The following is a 17,615-nucleotide window of genomic DNA, read 5'->3' as shown; positions in this document are numbered from 1 at the left end:
TGATGCAAACTCAAATGTGAGAAGCACAAGTCTAGAGCAAGATTTCTCAACTAGGCACACTCAGGGCTGGAAAATTCTTGGTTGTGGGAGACCGTCCTGTGCACTGTGCAATGTTCGGTGCCATCCCCAGCCTCTACCCACTAGATGCCAGAGTTCCCACAACCTCATGCTAGGTGTGATCATCAAAAATGTCTCAGACATTGGGTATGTCTGGGATGGAGGGACCAGGCAGCAAAATTGTCCCCAGTGTAGAAACACTGTCCCAGAGGAATGGTTCTTTCTTGACCTTGGCTGCTCATTAGAATCACCTGGGAAGCTTTTCAAACTCCCACTCTCTCAGCCTCATCCAAGCCCAGTTAAGGCAGAATCTGTAAGGGCAGGACTGAGGCAGCAGTGAAAGCTCCCCGGCTGAGTCCAGTGATCAGCCAACATTAAGAATCGCTGCTGAGGGGCAGCCAGCCGGAAGAGCAACTGTGTGCTCCGAGCTGGTGAAGGTACTGAACCCAGATCATGAGCAGAATGTAAGAGGTTCCAGAGCAAAAACTGTAATAAGAGTGACTGGGGGAGACTTGGGAACCAATGTCATACCTGCCAGATGGGTGACTAGATGGGGTGGAATTCCTGGCAGCTGTGCCACCTCATTTCCCATAAGAACAGGGTGGACACCTTTCAGCCTCTCACATGAATAACCACACAAAGCCTCAGTTTCCTCCCCTAATAAACACAGCACCCGATAAGCCAGCTCCCACGAGGCGCTAAACACTAGCTCATCTGACAAAAAGAACTGTCTTAAAAAAGGCAACCATGTGACCGTGGACCTCTTTCAAGATCAACCCCATGGGCACAAGGATGCTCTCTGAGCAAGCACAGATTTCACGTACATTTAAGGTAGCCCTGACAATAAGCTTGGCAATGGGTCCATCATGGAGGTGGAGTATAGAAGGAAGAATTAAATGAGAATTAACTGAGAAACCAGCGACAAAGCATGAGGGAGGGATGAATAAGGAGATGCCCTCTCCTTAGGAAGAAAGATTAAGTCCCGTATAAATTCTTTCTCCTACCGGGACTGTCTTTTTTCTTCATTATTTCATTCCCAGCCTGCTCTGCTAAAACGCTGAGCAGAGCTTTTCCTTGTTTCCTTTGGCCTGAATCATTAAGTCCAGGATGTCGGGGAGGGAGGCAAGGGGAGGCGGAGAAGCAGAAGAGAAAAGGAGGAAGCTAACAGGCTCTCATTGTCTCAGGTGTACCAAGTCACTGCAGGACCAGAATCAGCGGCTTCCCTGCACTCCACGTTTTTCAGCCCCACCTGGCTAGCCCAGATGGAAAGATAAAGGAACAGGTACCAGTCTATAAAGCATACAAAAAAAGGCAACTCCCAGTGTGTCTCCCAGAGGCCTTAGGGCCAGCATGTCCATTCTTTCCCAAGGGATTTGCCTTCTATTCTTTGAGTCCTTTAAATGCAGCTGATTGGGACAAGGAAGAAGAAATCCAATTGCTCCATACCAGCAAGACCAGAAAGACAAGGAACTCAGGATTCTGTTCCAGCTTCCTTTTCTGTGCCTAAGGACTTCCAACAGGTCACTGTTTGCAACAAGCGAGTCTGGAGAATATAGGATCTTGTCGCTAACATTGGCCGCTTCCAGTGTCCCACCTTCCTTTTTCTACTTTTTCTTTTTTTGAGGCATCATTTTACTCTTGTCACCCAGGCTGGAGTGCAGTGGCGTGATCTCGGCTCACTGCAACCTCCGCCCCCTGGGTTTAAGTGATTCTCCTGCCTCAGCCTCCTGAATAGCTGGGATTACAGGCACGCACCACCACGCCTGGCTAATTTTTGTATTTTTAGTAGACATGGGGTTTCACCATGTTGGCCAGGCTGGTCTCGAACTCCTGACCTCAGGTGATCCACCCGCTTTAGCTTCCCAGAGTGCTGGGATTACAGCATGAGCCACTGCGCCCGGCCCACCTTCCTTTCTTTACCCTCACCACCCCCTCCTCACAAAGTCAAAGAGATCTCCCATTTGATTCAAGTCCCTGGGTTCCCTCCAGCCTGTAAAGCTCGTGTGCAAATGTCCTGACTCTTACAAACGTGTTAAAAAATAAACCTTAAAAAGCTTCCAGATGTTCTGTTTGTATTGTGGTGCTTCTCTGCACTGGTCTCCAGAGGCTAATACGCGGTGCACAGCATCCTGACTGCCCAGATAAAATATGAGGCAGCCAAGAGGCACAGCCTGGGGTGAGTGGGGATGACCTTCCCCAGGACCACAGCTCACCCAGTTCATCCATTAACTCTTCCATTGCCAAGGGACCACCTTCTACTTCCCCTTTATTCTCCCACTGTAATAGGTGGGACACACACATTCCTGGAGTTTATTGCATGTCGTGCAAAAACCTTCAAACGGCTGCAAAGGAACAAGTCTGATAAGCATTTAGGTTTGGCCTCCTCTGACTGTCCACCTCACCTCACCATTCAACTTCTCATGCCAGCTGCCTTTGGGATGTAGAGCCAGGGACACAACGACACAGGAGTGACCCTCCTACTTAAGATGTAAAGTTACCATTTTCAAGGACATCTTAGGAGCTGGACCAGCCAGAACGAGGGAACAGAGTTCATGAGATGTCGAGGCCCCTCTGGGGCTGGTGGCCTCTGATCTACAGAAAGGTAATTGCCAACGGGCCAGCTTGAACACACACAGCCACACAGGCAACCCAAGGTGCACGCACCTGAGGGCCCACGATTCTTTGCACAGGGTGACGCCTGCTCCCTTTGATGCTTGCCGGATGTGTTCCCATTGGGCAAAAACCAGACCTCAATAAAACCCGGCATTATCAAGAGGCTGGTGGTTTGTGATTGCACCAGCCTGTTATCTCCGAGGCCCTGGGTGGGGCTGCTTTGCGGTTCTCCATTGAAAAGCACTAACTTATAGGTAGATCAAAGAGACCCTCCCGAACCAGCCAACCTGGATCCCTTGTTTGTCCGGGTGGACTGTGCCAAAAGATGGACTTTAAAGATAATAGGTACTCCAGTCCCAGACTCCCTTCTGCCCTCTCCTTATCATGCGATATGTCCCTCAGGGGCCATCCAAAGCCGATCATAGGGCCCTTCCTTCTCTTTCTTCAGATGACCCATTTAACAACAGCAAGTGGGGGATCTGGCCAGACAGAGTCCTGCCCCTGCTGCAACAATGAGGGTCGAGGTCAGGGGAGAGAAACAGTGACTTTGAGACCAGGCAGGAGCTCTTCTCCCCTTTGGGAATCATGCCAGGAAAGATTCCAGACAGAAGGTCACTGATTCCACTCTCCCCTCATGAGGGACAAACTGCCAGGTCTTCCTACCTTGGTCCCTAAAGTTCCCTGTTGGCCTCTACTGTCCACCCAGATGTTTGAAAGCCACCGGTCAGTCTGCAGGGAGGACACAGTGGGACCTCTGAGTTGTTTGGATCTAGGTCACCGAGCAAGACAGCCCATTGATATGGGAGAGAAAGAGCATGCACCACCAGACTGTGGGTGCTGGAAGCCAGATTACCTCCTGATGTGTCCCTGCCCGGTAGCATAGGTTGACCTGGTCAGCTGCAGGCTGCAGTAGCAGCCACATTTTCCTTCCTGCACTGAGGGTACCAAGCTCACTATCTGGCACTTAAGAGGTGAATGAATGAATGAACAAATGGATGAATGAATGAATGAACACATGAATAGATCGCTAGCAACATAAGCTAGTCATCTTAAAGCATGGGAGGCCCTTAGAACATGAACACTCATTCCTACCAATGGGAAAACACTTCAGATAGCACTTCTCAGAGGTCCCACAGCTTAATGATACAAAGTCAGATCAGGGTTCCAGTCCAGGATTAGCCTCTTAGGAGTGGTAGGTTCCTGGGCAAGTTATCTCAATTCTCTTGAACTCATCTGTAAAACACAGATAACTCCTAGGCTCGTTGTGAGGACTGAGTTAAGTACTAAACGCTCAGTTAAGTAATATTTGTTATTACTCTATTTCCCTATGGCATTATGTCCATTTCAAAAATACAGTCAGCACATTTCTGAAGAGGAAGGACATTCAGCCACTTCCGTGGTTCTTTTCCTGCTATAAACCATTCCTAAGAAGTGTAAAATAAAGTCCAGATCCATCTTCCATTACTCCTTTTTTTTTCCATTTAAAATAAGTTAAATTGTTTGTAACATTTAGATTAACCCTTACCTTGCCTCCTTCCATATTCCCTCAACCACCCCTAAAAGTTCTGAGAACTTGTGCCCACGTGCAGGGAGGAGGTAATGAAGGCAGGAGTCATGAGCAGGGCGCTTAAGACACCCTTACCATGAATGATTTAGCTCAGCTACTGATAAAGTCTTGATTCCAAGATAGCTAAGACTAATCCAAACTCTAGCTTTGCTATTGTTTCATGCTTCCTTACACAGATCTCCAACTCCTGTATCTTTCCCTTGTATCTTTCATCTTTCTAATTTGTGTTCTTTCTTCCTTGAACCCCTGGTTTATCTGTCTCTGTCTCACTCTTATTAGAGACACTATACGGCCTTAGAGACGGGATAGTCCAACTCAGCTGCAAACGATGCTGATGGGGGCTCTGTCTGTTCTGCCTGGTCCTGGCCCCACATGGCCTGGCCAGCTTGTGGCACCCGTGCCAAGGTGAGGGGGGGAGCTGGGCCTCAGCACCCTCCCATCATGATGGGGCGAGGCTGTTGCCCAAGGCTGCAGCTGGACTCTCAGAGGCATGGGGAGGTCAGGCAGCAAGTTCACAGAACAGGCCACCCACACGGCACATCAGGGCTGCTGGACTGTCCCCAGGGCCAGAGCTGCGCTGGCCCTTGGCCCTGACTCGGAAGACTCCACCATATGGCCTCCCTCTGGGAGGGTAAGAGGAAGAAAAGAAGTAAACCAGGGGCCAGGAAGAGCCATGCTGCCCTCTGAATGCCAGAGACCCTTCTCGGGCATGGGGATGGGATTGGGTATTAGACTTGCTCCCAGCAGGTCTGAGACGAGAAAGGGGGTGTCCAGTAAATGAAATGGGTAACAGCTGATAGCAACACAAAAGATGAGCAGATGAGATTGGCTCTCCCTTTCTGCTCTTCTCGGGTTCTATCGCTCTCTCACTCTCTCTCCAGCCCCCAAATGTGTTTCCGGAGTTTGATCTGAACTTCAAAAACCCTAAAGTTTGGGAGACTTCACACTTTTCTAATTAAAGACCCAAACTGGATTTTCGTGTTTGCAGACAACTTTGACCAAAAGTGTAGGCAGCAGAGCAAAACAGGAAGAGAATGATCTCTCTCTTGTCTTTTTTTTTTTCTTTTCTCTCTCTGTCTTCCTCCTCCCGCTAAAAAGTACTGGGGGGTATGGGAAGGAAGGAAACAAAACCTCTCTGCAGCTTTGGCCCCTAAGTCCCCTGAGCCCGCCAGCATTCTGTTGACAGCCTTTCTCTTTCCTGCGGTCCTATAGGCACCAGTTCCATCCCTGTTGGGGCAGTGGTGGGGGTGGGGAAAGCTGGGCAAGGCTCTGGGAAAAAAGAGGAAGGAGGCAAAGAGTAGATTCTCTGGCACAGCTGCCAAGAACAGAGCCCGAATGCCTCGTCTCAGCGGAAGGCAACCCTCCCGGGCTCCCGGGCATGCTGGGGCTTGCTGAAAACCAGAGCCCCGGCTGGCAGAGGCAGTGGACAGGGAACCAGAATTCAAAGGGGCGGCCGAAGGAGGGGGGTGTGGGGGAAGAAGGGGAGGTTTCAGTGAATCATATAAATTAGAGACAGAAAGGATGTCAGGCCACCTTCATTTCCTTCCTCTCCTAATGGGAATTATCTCATTAGCCCCAAGCTTCCTACAGGCTAACTTTAAATGATTCCTCTAATGGGGGTTTCAGTGTACACCCTACCTCCCCATCCTATCTGACTCTTAGGAGAGCTAAGAAAGGCTCTTAAAGGAACAGCAACAATAAGATGCCAGTTTTATCTGCTGACCACTGAATATTTCATGCAACCTAAGGATCTACTTTTAGGAATTTATTGTGAGAAAATAGTCATGGATATGGTGATGAAGTGAATAATGGCACAAACTCTTGCTCCCCTCCCCTCCCCTCCCTGAAAAAGACAGCTATGTTCTAATCCCTGCTATGTATGAATGTTACCTTATGTTAGATGGTAAAAGGGACTTGGCAGATGGAATTCAGTTAAAGGTCTTGAGATGGGGAGATTATCTTGGATTATTCAGACAGACCCTAAATGTAGACACAGTGTTCATATAAGAAGGAGGCAGAGAGAGACTTGACTACAGAAAGGAGAACTCCACAAAGGCAGAGACTGAAGCGAAGTGGCTCCAAGCCAAGGAATGCCAGCAGTCATCAGAAGCAAAAAAACAATTCTTCCCTTAAGCCTCGAAAATAAACCTGCCCTGCTGACAATGACTTAGTTTTAGCTTCAGCAGTCTCATGTCAGACTTCCGGCCTCCAGAACTATGAGAGGAAAATCTGTGTTGCTTTAAAACACCAAGTTTGTGATAAGTTACTACATAAGCTCTGGAAAGCTAGTACAGATATAAAGATTTTGCTGCGAGGATTGTCATCAGAGCTTTATTTCACAGCAAAAGGAAAAAAGATGGCCGGGCGCGGTGGCTCATGCCTGTAATCCCAGCACTTTGGGAGGCCGAGGAGGGTGGATCCCGAGGTCAACAGATCGAGACCATCCTGGTCAACATGGTGAAACCCTGTATCTACTAAAAATACAAAAAAAATTAGCTGGGCATGGTGGCGCGTGCCTGTAATCCCAGCTACTCAGGAGGCTGAGGCAGGAGAATTGCCTGAACCCAAGAGGCGGAGGTTGCGGTGAGCCGAGATTGCGCCATTGCACTCCAGCCTGGGTAACAAGAGCGAAACTCCGTCTCAAAAAAAAAAAGGAAAAAAGATGTTGAAAACATAAAAAAAGCTATTCAAAAATAACCATGTCATGGTCCCACAATGAAATACTAAACAATCCTGAAAATACTGAACTATTACTTAATGATAAAAGATTAACATCCTATAACTAAGCATGGTTCCTAAATATTTCCTTTGCTATAATTTTTCTAATGGTAAGCATCTTATAATTATTTCTATCATTGTATAAGTTTCATGTTTGTTTGCAGAGTGGTATGAGTGTTAAGGATGGTTTGATCCCTTTCTACGAATAAAGATGCAGGAACTGGTGGAAATTTAGTAGAGAAGATCAAACAGAGCAGGGGATCCAGAGTTGGCATCCTTCTGGGCTCTGAAAACCCCCAAGGTTCCTGGCAAAAGACTCTCCTCTACACATACCTCATCCTGGTACCATGCAGCATCTGGCCTGCAGACCCTGCCTGTTAACAAATGAACGAGTCCAGTCTCCTTACCATGCAGCCCAATCCACCAACCCCCCACCCTCAAGTCTGTTTCTCCCAGGCTTGAGGTGGGGGGTTGGGGAATTGGGCTGCAAAAATAACCCTCAAAGCATGGTTATTTTTGCCTCTCTACTCTTATCTATCTCTCAAGGTTGGGTGATATAGTAGTTTACTAGGGCTGCCATAACAAGTTAGTACAAACTGATGCCTTAAAACAATAGGAATTTATTTTCTCACAGTTCAGGAGGCCAGAAGGTCAATATCAAGGTACAAAGAGGGTTGATTCCTTCTGGAGGCTCTAGAGGAGAATCTGCCCCCTGCCCCTCTCCTAGCTTCTCCAGGCAATCCTCAGCATTCCTTGACTTGTGGATATATCACTCCAATCTCTACTCCATCTTCATAGTGCCTTCCTCTGTCTTCTTCTCTTCGAAGGATGTGTCATTGGATTTAGGAACTGAATCCAGGATGATGTCATCTCAAGATCCTTAGCTAATTACACGTGCAAAGGCCCTATTTCCAAATAAGGTTAGATTCTGAGGTTCTAGATGGACATGAATTTTGGGAGATCACTACTCAGACTACTTCAGAAAGTCTTCAGTTTCTCTTTCTCTTTGGAGACAGGGTCTCTGTAGCCCTGGCTGGAGTAACATGGCACCATCTTGGCTCACTGCAACCTCCACCACCCAGGCTCCAGTGATCCTCCCACCACAATCCTATACAGAAAATACAAAAATTAGCCACCACACCTGGCTAATTTTTGTAGAGACAGAGTCTCCCTGTGTTACCCAGGCTGGTCTCCAACCCCTGGGCTCAAGTAGTCCACCCGCCTCTGCCTCCCAAAGTGCCAGGATTACAGGTATGAACCACCATAGCTAGCCTCCCCACTTTCTCTATGTCAGTCCATTTTTTTCTCTAAGTTTCAGTAATTCCACAAGGTCTTCTCTGATTCTTCCAGGTCCCATCCCTTCACAGAACTTTTCTGTAGTCTGCATCCCACAATCCAGCCATAATACCATACTCCCATCCCCTGTTCATTGCCTAGGAACTACAGATGGAAGTATCCAAAGGCAGATGGGCGCTCCCCAAATGAATGAACTTCCTATCAACTACAGTTGCCAATGTTAGAGTGAGTGGCCTCAGGAGAAACAAAATTCTCCATCATCCAAGGGTCCAAGCAGAAAGCACCTATCTGCACAGGCTGGGAGGATGCTGTGGGTCTGAATGGGAGATGGAATTAGGTGGTCAAAAAGAGTCTGATTTTATTAAATATGAGAGCAAAGACTGTACTCAAACAACTTAGCACAGTGCTGAGCACTGAAAAGGCACTAAGCAGATGGGTATTGCCCCCCCGGGGATGCTCCCTTAAATCTCAACCTTCCTCCTTTCAATAAATGCATGGAACTCTACAAAGCAAAATAAACCATGAGAAAGAAAATGCTAAGACTGAGACTATTTGTATATTCAACGGCCATTTGCAGACCACCTCTGTGGTATACTGCACTGTGGGACAGAATATGACACTCTTATGTGAGTCTCTCTTCTTTGATGGCAAGGTGACAAGCAGGACATGATGGCATGAGCTTGTAATCCCAGCTACTTAGGTGGCTGAAGTGGGAGGATCATTTGAGCTCAAGAGTTCAAGACCAGCCTGGGCAACATGGCAAAACCCCATCTTCAATTTTTTTAAATTTATTATTTATTTTTAATTCTAAAAAGCCTCCAATGATTTTTTTTTTAATTCTAAAAACCCATCTTCAATTTTAAAAAAAGCAGCAGCAGCAGCAGCAGCAGCAGCAGGTGACAAACCAGGGCAAAACCCATGGCAGGAAATACCTGAATCAGCACCCCCAATGGTTATGTGACCTGAGAAAGGAACTCAGTGCCACCAGAGTGTCTAGATGGGCAGTTGGAGGGTCCCTTGGCAAAACCTAAGAGATAGGGTTCTGGGATCTATTTTTGTGCCTGCCCAACACACCAAGAAAGGGAGAGAAGGCAGAGAGCTGCTGTACGCAGCAGCCAAGGGCAGGCTGTCTGCTCACACTGGAGCCCAGACAAAGCACACCCACCCGGTGGTGATTTATCAGCTGTGGGAGGCCCAAGAAGCTCTTAAGTAGCAGGTGGGTGTCTGTAAAGCCACCCTCCCTGGGGAGCGCAGACCTCAGGCCTTGCTCTGCTGCTAATCACTGTAAGCACCCCGGTGCCTCAACCCCGATCTGGGTGGCCCTTCACCACTCCCAAAGCCCTGTCACATGCTCGGTGATCTCAGCTGGCCTCACATAAACCCTGTCAATAAGCAGGACAGGTGTTGTTATTATTCCCACTTTACAGATGGGGAAACTCTGGGGGAGCAGTTTGACAGCTTGCTCAGGGCCACCCAGGGAGCGCATGTCCCAATTCCTCCCGTAGACTAGGTAGGCAAGTGGCATCCCCACTCCCTCTGTGTTGCCCGCCAGCACCTGAGGCCTTTACAAAGGTGGCAACAAATACCAGGGATGTCTCTTCCCCCTGGGCCATGGGTCCCTCTTTGGACATGGGAGCCCGACTCACTAAAACTCCTGTGTCTTTCTGTTCAATCATCCTCCCTCCTCCTGCTTGACAGTTTGGAAGTGGAGGGGCAGGGCCCTGGCAGGAGTAAGCACAGCTTGTGCCCAGGCTGGGCCTCCCCCAGGAGCAGTAAAACATGCCTTTTGGGATTTGGGAGGAGAAGCTGCCTATTCTGTACTTTTCCAGACGTGGAGAAAGAAAGGAGACTGGAGAGCTGATTTGAACCCCTGGCTCAACTCACAAGCCCCATAGACGTCCTCAGAGATGGGCTCTGTATTTCACTAAGCAGCCCCGGGAAGTGGCTTCAGGGACTTCAGACCAGAATAGAGCAAGAGGAACACTGCCCTTGTTGGGGGCCAGAGGTCAGTGGGGTGTGAGTTAGTGATTCTCAGGCCAAGGGCCTCCACGGGAGGTAGAGCCCTTGGACCCACATAACCCACACTTCCCAAAGGCCTTCCCTGCAGATCTGATGGAGCCGCAGGAACCAGGACTCAGGAGGTGGCACATGCAGAGCCGAGAGGAGAGGGACATGCGGGCGGGGCCAGCCCATCCACAGCCCACTCCTCCTGGAAGCCCAGATTCTGGCTGGCTCCTTGAACCTGATCTTCTAAGCAGGACAAAAAGAAAAAAAAATGTGGCTGTGATTTCTCCTGACCAACCCATTTCTTTTTCCCCCTTCCCCACCCCCTGTGAAATCTGCACCCTCAAGAGGCAGCTGGGGAGCTACAGTGCGACTGAGAGTCCAAGGGGCTCCTCTGCATTTGGGGCCAGACAGAAAGGAGCCCCAGCACGAAGAGGTGAGTGGACAGTTGCAAGCTGTGAAAAGCGAAGCTGCCTCCAGGCATCTAGGCCTGCATTTGGTTCCCATGACACTCTTACTGGCAGCGTTAATAACTAACCACGTCCCAGACAGGTGCTGGCGGCCTAGCCTTAGGAGTTCTTGTTCAGGGTTGGAAATGAGTCACTTCCCTTTTATAGTTTGCTAGCAGACTGAGTCACCCAGGGGCCGACCCTTTCACACAAGTTCTCACACCCTGGCCAACTAATACCCATGTTCATACCCGAGACCTACCCACCTACCAGGTCAGGTGGGCCCAGCAGAGCTGCCCCTCATGGTCTAGGTCAAACAGCACGCATCCCCAGGAGTGACCCAGTCTCTGCCTTCTCCTTTTGTCACCCCACTCTCTCAATGGGGATGGCCCACTCACTGTCCCAAGAGGCAGCTGCTGCCTGGACAGCTGTCTTAGAAGGACAGAGTCTGACAGGTGGGTGCCCATGCTCAAGGCCCAGTTATCCACCTCACCTTGACCTTACCCTAAACATTGCTCTCATACCTCCTCAACCCTCTGTTTGGAAACCAGAAATACCAGAAGTGGAAAGTTCCAGAGCTGATGAACTACAGGACAGAACTGCAATGCAGTAAGTCAGCTTTATCCATCTTGGGAAGAATAGAGGCTGAAGGCAGGTAAACTGAGGCCCATGACTGTTAATACACTTCCCTACTTCAGGTGGGAGGCAGGACAGGTCACCGAGGCCAAGGGTCCGGGCACCCACACTTGTCAGGTGGTTCTGGTGTCACTCTCTCAGGACTAATCTCCCAAAAGTCAACAAATAAATGGCATCGGAGAAAACAAGTGCATATGCATTTTTCAGTAACCCTTCCTTCCCCGATCTCATATGGCATCTCCTAAGTTTGCTAGGAGTGGGCATGCTTGCCCAGACCCAGTGACATCCACTTCACCTTTGACCTTTACCCTAAACCTTGCTCTCATAACTCCTCAACCCAGGGGGTATATTTGGTCCTTTTTAATTAAAAAAAAATAATTTTTCTTAATTAAAAAAGAGAGTGTACTTAAGAGAAAAAGAAATCATGAAACTAAAAAACAGGAGGTTAAAAAAAAAGAAAAACCTCCCCGAAATAGTTCGGGGATTTACTTTTTTTTTTTTTTAATCCTCAGAAAGTCCCTCTTGCTACCTGGTTTCTAAAACAGACAATCAACACAGATGACATCAGATTAAACAGCACTGGGTGTCTCACTGCCAGGGGCTCCAGGCAGGTGTGAGACTGACAGGTTGAGAAAAGATGACACTATTTCTTCCCTTAGAAGACGAAAACCAAGAAGGAGAAATGACAGCAGAGGCTGAGCCCCGGGCGCAGCGGGAAATGTGACACCCTGCCCGCTGTTGGCCTTTTGGGTGAACTCCGCTCGCTCCTCTCCATGGGATGACACTGCAACCAGGAGCTTGTGAGTTTCCCCATCTCTCAGGTATCACAGCCAAATTCAGCCCGGGGCTCAGAAAGTTCAGGCTGTGGCTGTCTCACCTCCATGGAGCCCCCTGGACTTTCCAAGCCTGCATTTTGAACTCTGATGGCTGCGGCCGTGGCTTTCACTTGACCTCTGCAGAGAGAGAGGGGGCTTTCCCTGGGACACACGTCTTGCACATAGCAGCTAAGGGCGCCAGCCAAGCTTCGTCGATAGCACCAAGGATCCAGATGCCAGGAGAGAGACTCCACCCCTAGAGGTGGCTCAAGAGTCCAAGTGAGTCATTAGGTCTGACCAGTGACCATCATGTCCCAGGGTGAAGTGGGAGGCCTGGGGATGGAGCTCGCTGCAGGGACAGGAACCACAGTGACTCACAGTTGGACCCTGAGGGGAAGTTCCATCTGCAAGTCCTCTAAATGGCTCTGGTCCCCGAGTGAGCTCATCCCCACCGCCGCTGACACTCAGAACCAGGACTGGCTTCTTTCTCCCAGGGCTCGGGTTTTTCACTCTCAATTATGGTTATGGCAGAAACCAACAATTGAGCCACAGCACCTCTCCTCTACCCACCACACACACACACATGATGGATGGACCTGGGGAGAGAGTGTGTCCTCCTGGAGCGTCAGAGTTTTCATCTTTAAAAATAGTCCTTCCTCCTAATGATCTCACGCAGGAGCTTTGGGGCTATGTGGTAGGGAATGTGTTCTTTAAAAGGAAGTCTGTGAAATCCACGTAAGGCAGTAACACTGTAATATCACTGTTTCTGACTGTGGCTCCAGGGACCCAGCCATGAGGCTACCCTCTTGCTCCATCTCCCTGGGCCATTGGGCTGGGAGTGGAAGAATGCAAGGCAGTGGGGAAGAAAGTGCCCGCGTTGCCCAGGAGCTTGGCAGGATCTCTCAGAAACACACTCAACCTTGGGAGAAACACCAGGGAAAGACCCTACCACTCCCACTGCCCTTTCCTTTCTCTAAGTGTTTCCAACAGACTGCCCCATGTACACCATTCTAAGGCTTCGTCAGGTAGAAAGGCGTTCTGGTGCAGTCCTCAGATAGCTCTCTGCCATGTGCATGAACAGCCAAGTCTCCCAACAAAGGGCACCAGGCATTCATTCCCTTAGAGGTTCTGTTTTCAGGTCACGTGCAATCACGGGACAGTTGCTAGTCACCACCAAGACGAGGCCGTCCCAGAAGCATTCTAAGAAAGACACGCTGGTTCTGTGAGCTCTGAAGCACCCTTAGCCTGACCTGCCCGGATGATCTTTGTGGCCACAGGACGAGAAAGACAAAAGAGGAAAGACGGCCGACCCATTCATTCCTGCCGTCATCAAGCTATCCTTTCTTGGAGGAAGGAGGAAGACGGGAGGGAACTAAGAGGCTGCAAGAAAACAAGGGGACCCCTCAAAGAGCTTTGGGGAGACCACGAAGAATGATCTCAAGCAGTATTAGCTGCTCCAGGGCACAATAATGTCCCCATCAGGTGTTCCCTGTACTCTGTACCCCTCATGCCCTAACACCATGCAACAGGAGGAAGGGTGCATTTGCTCTTTCTCCTCCTACTCATTTTCCCCATTCCCTTTCATTTCCAATTATTATTTTGCTGTTGAGCCTGCAATGTGCCAGTGCAATTCCTGGTAGCTCTGCAGGCAGTGGGATGAGGACAATGACCCTCAAATGAAGCTGTGACCCCCCAATGCGAGAGGCCATCCTGAATCCGGCCGTCACGGTTGTTAAGAATCGGTCCCTGAGATGAGGCAGATGGCTTTTCAGCTCATCACCACCATCAATGTCATTCTATGGTAGCGTGTGTGTGATATCACAGGGCACATTTGCACGGGACACAAATAGGCATATTCGATGCTCCTCCTGCTTGGATCCTTCCCCTGCCCTCCCTCCTCCTCCTACTGGCCGCCCTGTTGCTCTCAGCTTCCCTGTAAAAAGGCCTTTTTCACACTGAGTCAGATTACAGCATGCTTTGCTCCAAACCCTGCCTGGCTCCCAGGTCCCTCAGAGGGAAGGCCCAAGGCCTCCAGCCCGGACCTGGTCTGACAGTCTCCGCCCTCCTTGGCGTTTAGCTCTCAGTGAGCCCGATTCTCAAGCACACCATGCTGTACTCCCACCTGCTTTGGGCCTCGACGTACCTGCTTCCTCTGTCCCAGAGGCTCTTCCCCAAAACATCCTCCTGCAAGTCTGTGCTCAAACGTCACCTTCTCCATTCAGCCCTGCCACCTGCCCTCCACCGCCCTCCCTGCACTGCACACTGGAGCTGCCTTTCCTGCCTCTGGGTTTGTTTTCTTGCTGCTGTTTGTTTGTTTGTTTTTTGCATAACACTATCACCTCCTTACAGACTAGAAAATTTAGGTTCTTACTATTTTTTATTGTTTAGCCTGCCCCACCTTGACAGCCAATGTGGCTGCAGGACAGAAAAGAGGAATGATGGCTGACTCAACGCTTCTCGTCTTTCCTGGTCCCATGATACGGTTTGGCTGTGTCCCCACCCAAATCTCACCTTGAACTGCAGCTCCTGTAATTCCCACATGTTGTGGGAGAGACTCGGTGGGAGATAATTGAATCATGGGGTGCTTTCCCCCATACTGTTCTCATGGTAGTGTATAAGCCTCACGAGATCCGATGATTTTATCAGGGGAAACCCCTTTTGCTTGGCTCTGATTCTCCCTTGCCTGCCACCACGTAAGACACGCCTTTTGCCTTCCACCATGATTCTGAGGACTCCCCAGTCAAGTGGAACTAGGAGTCCATTAAACCTGTTTTTCTTTATAAATTACCCAGTCTCAGGTATGTCTGTATCAGCAGCATGAAAATGGATGGATAGACCCCACTAGAAGCCAAGCTCCAAGCCAGCAGGATGGAGCCTGTTTTGTCCAGTACCCCTTCTTTGCCCAGAGCAGTCCCAGCAAACAGTGAGTGTCCCATAAATATCTCTTCAGTGAGTGAATGAATGAATGAATGAACCGATGAACAAATGAAGGGTGGAATTCCTGCCACGCAGGGGGAAGGGGTTGTGCATCTCATGGAATGAGCTGGTCTTCAGGGTGGGGTTCCCTGGGAGTGGGGGAGAGGGCTGGCAAAGGCAGAAGGTGCTGCTTCCAGAAAGGCAGTACCTACAGTTTGCCTGGAAATCCCCTTGGCATCACTCATTAACCAACCCCCACCCCAATACACATCCAAACACAAACAGCAGCTGAAGAGTAACTTCAACCATAGACTCTCTTTCCAGGCCCAGGCTCCCACCATTGAGTGCATGTCATCATCTGGACACCTACTGCGTGTTCCTTGGATCCCAGGATGAGCAGTGAAGAAGGGATGGCGGGGGATGAAAGAGATCCCCTCCCCGCTTACCGCATTCTCAAGGCACTGGCTGGGAAGGCAGAGCCAGCACTTGCAGAAGTCCTGAAGGTGAGCTGGTGTGTAGATAAAGGAGCTGCCAGCCCCACAGTCTCATGGCTGTGTGTTTTTGTTTGTGTGTGTGTGTGTGTGTGTTCTTCTTTGAGATGGAATCTCACTCTGTCACCTAGGCTGGAGTGCAATGGCACAGTCTCGGTTCACTGCAACCTCTGCCTCCCAGGTTCAAGTGATTCTCCTGCCTCAGCCTCCTGAGGAGCTGGGACTACAGGCACCTGCCACCATGCCTGGCTAAATTTTTTTGTATTTTTAGTAGAGATGGGATCTCACTGTGTTAGCCAGAATGGTCTCGATCTCCTGACTTCGTGATCCACCTGCCTCGGCCTCCCAAAGTTCTGAGATTACAGGTGTGAGCCACTGCGCCCGGCTGGCTATGGGGTTTTAAACAGATGAGGTAGACAGGGAGGGCGTGTGCTGAGCACAGTGGCAGGGTGCAGTCACGTGCAGTCTTGGGGTGGGATGCGGAGGAGATGAGCTTGGCTGAAAGGATCCAAATGTGAGTGGGAAGTGTTGGGAAGTGAGATGGACCGCCCAGTGAGATCTGGCTATTGGGATAATAAACAGAGCGCCACGATGGGTTTTTTAAAAATAAGAAAATGCCATAGGCAGTGCTGGATTTAAGAAAGAGGCTTAGGGAAGACATGGATAGGATCACTTTGGGGAGAAAAGACTAGGAGTCCAAAGGCTGGGGCCCCTTGTGGGTATCCCAGTTTGTTTTACGAAAGCCAGCACCAGGGGGGTGGCTGGGAGAAGGGAGGGGAAGGATCCAGCAGAAAATTGCTGTGGCATCACTGTCAGGACTTAGTATTCTAGTGGCTGGGGGAGTTGAAACCCATGGCCGCCTTCCTTCAACTTGAGCTGTGCAGAATAAGACAAAGATAAATAAGGGAGGGAACTAACAGGGCATCTATTGTCACCTAGACTTTGGATTTGTGTTATTTCATTCAATTCTCAATCTCCCCTGAGGACAGCGTATTAGCATCTTACAGATGAGGAAACTGAGGCTTTGTACTTTACCCAAGATCGTATCTAGAGTTAGGAAGATCTTAAAACACAGGGAAAAAACCACTGACATTCATGGTGCGTGTAATACATCCCAGGCACTTCACTGCGTATTGTCTCCTTTTACTTCACAACATGGAAGAGATTACATTTATTATCTCCATTTTATAAATGTGGAAAACATAGTCCGGAAAAGTGAAGGTCACCAGCCCTAGGTCACAAAGCAGAGACGCAGTGGAAATGGGATTTGAACCCAGGGCAAGCGGGTCCACACTCTACCACTATACCAGACCAATAGTGACAAATTTACAACATAATCTGTCTAGTTGCAAAAATGTGTTTGCATTGTACAGCACTCCCTCTCCCAGGCTTCATACCAGTAGAGACGATCTGCTGCTTCCAATCAAATAGGACCATGCTCTGAGCTTCCAGCTTCGTACTTATGACTGAGACTTACAGTCAGTGCTGTACTTGCTGTGAATGGTGGAGTCTAGACAGCCCTGGGCAAACCCAGCCCTTGCAGTAGGGGAGCAGCCCCTTGTTCCACATCCTGTTTTATTGGGAGCAGACTTCAGTCGGCAGCATGCCAGAAAGCCCTGATATCCCCTTTAATCCCATGGACAGTCTCTGCGCTCCTGAAGGCCAGCAGGTGCAATCCACCTGTTTCTCTATCTCCAGGACCCTCAGGCTTTGAGTTACCTGCCTCCTGTTCTCCCTGCACACTGCAAGACCTCTGTGCCCTACAGTGGAGTCAGTGTGTTCAGGGCAGGTAGCAGGAGAAGTTGCATGGTGCCCTGGGGAGCTGAGAAAATTCCCTGTCACTCAGAAGAACAATAGATCCCAGCAACAGTCCAGGCCTGGCTCCCTCACTAGTTAACTGTGACCTTGGGCAAGTGACTATACTTCAGCCTCCCACAACAGGACCTCACTCTAGAGTGGGGACAGGTGAAAATAAGTTGATCCAAGTAAAAGCCAGGAGCAGACAGCCTGGCCTAAATTAATTGTGATGACTGTTTGTACGTACTGACCTGTG

General features: G+C 49.5%; 1 long non-coding RNA gene across 1 annotated transcript in view; it reads right to left on the bottom strand.

Moving 5' to 3' along the window:
* The window catches only part of LOC105718173 (uncharacterized), a 179,766-nt gene that overhangs the window by 7,738 nt on the left and 154,413 nt on the right, over positions 1-17,615 (bottom strand). The window lies entirely within an intron of this gene.

Source organism: Aotus nancymaae, unplaced genomic scaffold (assembly GCF_030222135.1).
Source record: "Aotus nancymaae isolate 86718 unplaced genomic scaffold, 86718_ANA_hifiasm-v0.15.2.pri h1tg000089l, whole genome shotgun sequence".
Classification (NCBI taxonomy): domain Eukaryota; kingdom Metazoa; phylum Chordata; class Mammalia; order Primates; family Aotidae; genus Aotus; species Aotus nancymaae.
The sequence above is the reverse complement of the archived record's forward strand: the minus strand, read 5'-3'. Positions and strand labels throughout refer to the sequence as shown.